The 6,818-nt window shown below is 34.7% G+C and overlaps 1 protein-coding gene across 1 annotated transcript in view; it reads left to right on the plus strand.

Moving 5' to 3' along the window:
- Positions 1-6,818, plus strand: part of DPY19L1 (dpy-19-like 1 (C. elegans)) — a 117,932-nt gene that overhangs the window by 82,796 nt on the left and 28,318 nt on the right. The window lies entirely within an intron of this gene.

Here is a 6,818-nt window from a genome sequence, read left to right on the forward strand (position 1 = left end):
GAGGTGGTCAGGGCAGGTCTTCTTGAGAAACGGGATTAGAACAAAGATTGGAAAAAGGAGAAGGAGCTCGCCAAATAGATATGAAAGAAACTGATCTCTAGGTTGGTGGAACAGCTAGAACAAAGACCCAAAAGCTGGTTGGTTGATATTCTTGAATGGTTGTCCTTTAAAAACAAACGTTTGTCTTCTCTCTCATTAGTTTTTATAATTTTGATGTTCTTTTCCTGATAATTTTACAGTTGTCATAATATCCCATTATTTTCGTTTTCTTAATAATTTATACATATAAAAGAACATTTATAATGTGTAAGGAAGTTATAAACACAGTCATAAAATAAACAACCGGGAGCCTATTCTCCAAATGGAAAATAGAACCTTATCGTTACTTTTAAGTCCTGTATGCCCTGAGCTCATCCCCTCACTGCTCCTAGAGGTAACCGCTATTCTGACTTTCTGAATTGTAATCATTTTGCTTTTCTTTATAACTTTACCATACGTGGATTACTAAATAATATATATTTTTATTATTAAATGTTCACATTCTTTGTAAGGTTTATACAAATGGCATTTTATAAATACTATTTTTTCACTCAGATTTCTGCTACTTATATGTAACTAGAATTCAAATATTTTCACTGCTATGTATTTTCCATCATATAAATAAAGTATAATTCATTTGTTCATTTTCTTGTTGAAGGATGTTTAGGTTCTCTCCTCTCCCCCCAACTTCTTTTTTTGGTTTTAAATAATGCTGTAGATTCTTCATGTATCTCCCAGGGCACATACGTTGAGAGTATCTCTAGGGTGTTTTACCTAGTAGTAAACTTGTTGGGTGGTAAATTATGTACATGTTCGACTTTATAAATACCAAATTGTTTTTCTAAAATGATTGGACTACTTCCAACAGCAATGTATTATTCCGATAGCAGCTTAGGTTATTCTACATCCTTTTTTATTTTATCAATCTGGTTCGTGTAAAATGGTATCTTGTGACCTTAATTTGCATTTTCTCTGATTCATAATGAAGCTGAGCATCTTTTGGTATGTTTATACACCCTTCATGTTTCCATTGTTGTAAATTCTTATTGAGATCTTTTACCAGTTTATCTTACATCCAAAAGAAAATGACATCTATTTTAGTCAGTGCGGTGTAATCCATTATTTTTGTTATTTATGTTGATGCTCAAATTGTTCCACACTTGTCCAGCTATTCAAGCTGACTTCTCTTTCCTTTTAACATGTCTTTATCATGCTTTGAGCACTTTAAAAAAACAATTAATAAATGTTAAGTTTCATGAAATGCTTTTCTACATCTGTTTAGATGATTCTGTGTATTTCCCCCTCTTTAGTCTGTTACTGTAATGAATTAACATTAATTAATTTTCTAGCATTAAATAAACTTGTTTTTCTGGGCTAAACACAATTTTTTCATATCGCTGGATTGAGTTTGCTGTTATTTTGATGGGATTTTTACATCCTTGTTCATGAATGAGTTAGACAGTAATTATACATTCTTTAGACTTGGCTTATTTTTTCCCAAACTATTTAAAATAGTTTTTTATTTTGTAGTGTAAACCAGATTAAATGTTAAGCCTTCAGAGTTGGCTGGTCACATAGGCAACTATGCTGAGGGCCTTGACTCAAAGCTATAGTTATAAAATTATAAAATTGCACAGCGTAGTTTGTAGTAAAACCTACCTTGGGTGAATGATACATGCTTTATTATATGACTTACTATTTTCTATCTTCTTCAATTATCATTTTATAAATTCCTAAATTCTTATAGTTACAAAAAGAAAAAATATGTAGAATTATTTCCAGAAAATTATGTTTCCATTTTTTATTGTGGTAATACATGTAACTTAAAATTTACCACCTTAAGCATTTTTAATTATACAGTTCAGTGATATTAAGTACATTCATAGTTTTACAGCCATCACCACCATCTATTTTCAGAACATTTTTCATCTTGCAAAACTGAAACTCTATACCCATTAAAGTCCTTATTCTTTCATCTTCCCAGCCCCTGGAAACCACCATTCTACTTTCTGCCTTTGTGATTTTGACTACTTTATGTATGTCATGTAAGTGAAATCATACAGTATTTGTCTTTTTGTGACTGGCCTATTTCAATTAGCCTACTGTCCCCAAGTTTCCTCTATGTTGAAGCATGTCAGAATTTCCTTCCTTGTTAAAGCTAAATAATAGTCCATTGTGTGTACACACACACACACACACTAGATTATCCATTCAATCTGTCCATGGATACTTGGATTCCATTTTGTGTACACATACACACACACACACACACACACACACACGATTTTGCTTATCCATTCAACCTGTCCATGGATCCTTGGATTCCATTGTGTGTATACAGACACACACACACACACACACACACACACGATTTTGCTTATCCATTCAACCTGTCCATGGATCCTTGGATTCCATTGTGTGTATACAGACACACACACACACACACACACACACACGCGCGCACGATTTTGCTTATCTATTCAGTCTGTCCACAGATATTTGAGTTACTTCTATGTTTCAGCTATAGTAAATAATGATGCTATGAACATGGGTAAACAAATATTTTTGGGGATCTTGTTTTCAATTATTTTGCGTATGTACCCAGAAGTGGAATTGCTGGATTGATCATATGCTAAATCTGGTTTTTTAAGGAACTGCCAAACTTTTCCATAGTAGCTGTACATTTTACATTCCTTTGAACAGTGCACGAGGTTCTATTTTCTCCCTGTAATCACCAACATTTATTTTCTGCTCTTAGGTATAAGGTGATATCTCTCTGTGGTTTTTGTTTCTTAATTTAAAATCTTTATTTTTCAGAGAAGTTTTAGGTTCATAGCAATTTTTTTTTTTTTGAGATGGATCTTGCTCTGTCACCCAGGCTGGACTGCAGTGGCACGATCTCGGCTCGCTGCAACCTCCGCCTCCCGGGTTCAATCGATTCTCCTGCCTCAGCCTTCCAAGTAGCTGGGATTACAGGCACGCACCACCACACTCGGCTAATTTTTGTATTTTTAATAGAGACAGGGTTTCCCCATGTTGGCCAGGCTAGTCTCAAACTCCTGACCTCATGTGATCTGCCCACCTCAGCCTTCCAAAGTGCTGGGGTTAAAGACATGAGCCGCCGCACCCAGCCAGTTTTATAGCAAAATTAAGCAGAAAGTACAGACTTCCCATACACCCCCTGCCCCCCAACCATGCACGACCTATCCCTCTATTGACATCCCGCACCAGAGTGGTACATTTGTTACAATTGATAAACCTACATCACACATCATAATCACCCAAAGTCTGTAGTTTACATTAGGCCTCACTTTTCTATGGGTAGTTGTTGTGTTTTGTTTTGTTTTTTGAGACAGGGTCTTGCTCTGTTGCCCAGGCTGGAGTTCAGTGGTGCAAATATGTCTCACCACAGCCTTGACCTCCTGGGCTCAAGGGATCCTTCTGCCTTGGCCTCCCAAAGTGCTAGGATTGCAGATGTGAGCCACCACAATCAGCCTGGGTTTTGACAAATGTATAATGACATCTGTCAACCACATAGTATCTTGTAGAACAGTTTCACAGCCATAAAGTTCCTCTGTGCTCCACCTATTCATCCCTCCTTCCCCCTAACCCATGGCAACCCCTGATCTTTTTACTGTCTCCATAGTTTTGCCTTCTGTATAGTGTCATGTGTTTGAAACCATACAGTATGTAGCCTTTTCATATTGGCTTCTTTCACTTAGTAAAAAGCAAATAAGTTTCCTCCAAGTCTTTTCGTGGCGTGATAGCTCATTTCGATCTTGATTATTATTAACATTATATGGATGTACCACTGTTTATTTTTTCACCTATTGAAGGACATGTTGGTTAACTCCAAGTTTGGGCAATTATGAATAAAGCTGCTGTTAAACATCTGTGTGCAGGTTTTTACATGAATGTTTTAGTTCATTTGAGTAAATACTGAGGAAAGTGATATTTGGATGGTATGGTGAGAGTATGCGTAGTTTTTAGGAAATTGCCAAACTGTCTTCCAAAGTGGCCAAACCATTTTGCATTACCACCAGCAATAAATGAGAGTTCCTGCTGCTCCACATCCTTGTCAGCATTTGGTGGTGTCACAGTGGGTTTTGGCCATTTTAATAGATGTGTATTGGTATCTCATTGTTTTAATTTGGTTGAATGTCTTTTAATATGCCTTTTTGGCCATTCTAATAGGTGTGTAATGGTATCTCATTGTTTTAATCTGGGTGAACATCTTTTAATATGCTGTTTTGGCCATTTTAATAGGTGTGTATTGGTATCTCATTGTTTTAATTTGGTTGAGCATCTTTTAATATGCTGTTTTTGGCCATCTGTGTATCTTTTTTGGTGAAGTATCTATTAAGATCTTTTGCTCATATTTCCTTGGGTTGTTCATTTTCTTATTGTCGAGTTTTAAGAATTGTTTGTATATTTTAGATAACAGTCCCTTATCAGATGTGTCTTTTGCAAATACCTTCTCTCAATCATTGTCCTGTCTTTCACAGAGCATACGTTTTTAATTTTAATGAAGTTCAGCTTATCAGTCATTTCTTTCATAAATTGTACCTTTGTTGTTTTATGTAATAAGTCATCACCATACCTAAGGTCATCTAGGTTTCCTCCAATGTTATCTTCTAGGAGCTTTATAGTTTTGCAATGTGCATTTAGATCTATTGTCTGTTTTGAGTTAATTTTTGTGAAGAGTGTAAAGTGTAAGTCTAGATTTATTTTTTGTTTGTGGATCTCTAGTTCCAGCATCTTTTGTTGAAAGGACTATTTTTGCTCCACTGTATTGCCTTTACTCCTCGTCAAATATCAGTTGACGATATATGTGAGTCTATTTCTGGGCTCTATATTTTGTACCCTTGATCTGTTTGTATCTTCTTTCACCAATACCACACTGTCTTGTTTACAGTCACTTTATAGTAAGTCTTGAAGTGGGGTAGTGTCAGTCCTCTGACTTTGCTCTTCTTCAGTATTGAGTTGGCTCTATACTGGGTTTTTTATGTTTCCATATAAACTTCAGAATCACTTTATTGATAACTTGCTAGGCTCATTTTTGGGATTGTGTTGAATCTATAGATCAAGTTGGGAAGAACTGACATCTAGACAATATGGAATCTTCCTGTACATGGAATAACGCTTCATGTATTTATAAAGTTCTTTGATTACTTTCATTGAAGTTGTGTAGTTTTTCTCAGATAGATTTTTTACATAGTTAAATTTGTATCTAAGTGCCTCATTCCAGGAATGCAGGAATGTGTTGATATTAGAAATTCTATTAATATGATTTATCACATTAAGAAGTTTAAAAAATCCATAATGTAGTAATTGCCTTTGATACTATAAAGGTATTTGATAAAAGTCAACATCTATTTTTGGTGTTTAAGACCATAATCAAGTGATGGATATTTCATTGAAATTTAAGATACCCACACCTCAAAATAAAAACTAGTATCACATAAAATGACGAAACAATAGAACAATTTTCTATTTCCATTAATGCCAGAAGCATGATAAATATGCCTACTCCCTCTCTTATTACTTAACATTATTGCAGAAATGTCAGCTAATACAATTGACTAACAGATAATTCAAAGGAAAATGTAAAAGCATCATTGTTTGTAGTTGATATCATTTTGAATACTTGAGAAATCCAAGTAAACTACTACTGGAAACAATGAAATCATATTCATTGATGCATATTTAATATAACTTTTCTATATACAAACAATCAGAAAATATGAAGATTCTTGATACAACAGCAGCAAAAATAATATGCTTTAGAAAAAACTCAAGAAAATATGCAGGATCTATATAAAGAAAACTGTACTTGCTAATGCATGTAAAAGAATATTTAAAGAAATGGAAGGAACATGTATTGCTTTGGGATCTAAAGATTCAATGTTGAACAGATATAACTATAAATAACATACGTTATTGAATAAAGTATTTGTAATAAAAATTTTAGTTTTTGAAGCTTGATAAGCTGATTCTGAAATTCACATGGAAATTAACATATATGGATCAAAAATAAAACTTCTAGGAGAAAATTATTTTATTTTTAGTGCCTTTTTAAATGACAGGTAAATCCAAAGACCTAAAGGAAAGGAAAGATAAATTTGCTAACATAAAGATTTAGAAAATAACCATAATACAAAAAAATACCACAAAGGTCAAAAATGAACTGAGAAAAATATTTACAATATATTTACTTGATAAGGGGCTAGGTTCTTTTATATATATATATACTTTAAGTGCTGGGATACATGTGCAGCAAGTGGAGGTTTGTTACATAGGTATACACGTGCCATGGTGGTTTGCTGCACCTATCAATCCTTCATCTACATTAGGTGTTTCTCCTAATGCTATCCCTCCCCTAGGCAACCCCCACCCAACAGGCCCCTGTGTGTGATGTTCCCCTCCCTGTGTCCATGTGTTCTCATTGTTCAACTAACACTTGCGAGTGAGGACATGCGGTGTTTGGTGTCCTGTTCCTGTGTTAGTTTGCTGACAATGATGGTTTCCAGCTTCATCCATGTCCCTGCAAAGGACATGAACTCACCATTTTTTTATAGCTGCATAGTATTCTATGGTGTATATATACCACATTTTCTTTATCCAGTCTATCATTGGTGGGCATTTGGGTTGGTTCCAAGTCTTTGCTGTTGTAAACAGTGCTGCAATAAACATATGTGTGCATGTGTCTTTATAGTAGAATGATTTATAATCCTTTGGGTATATACCCAGTAATGGAATTGCTGGGTCAAATGGTATTT

The sequence above is a fragment of the Mandrillus leucophaeus genome, unplaced genomic scaffold (assembly GCF_000951045.1).
Source record: "Mandrillus leucophaeus isolate KB7577 unplaced genomic scaffold, Mleu.le_1.0 Scaffold100, whole genome shotgun sequence".
In the NCBI taxonomy this organism is placed as follows: domain Eukaryota; kingdom Metazoa; phylum Chordata; class Mammalia; order Primates; family Cercopithecidae; genus Mandrillus; species Mandrillus leucophaeus.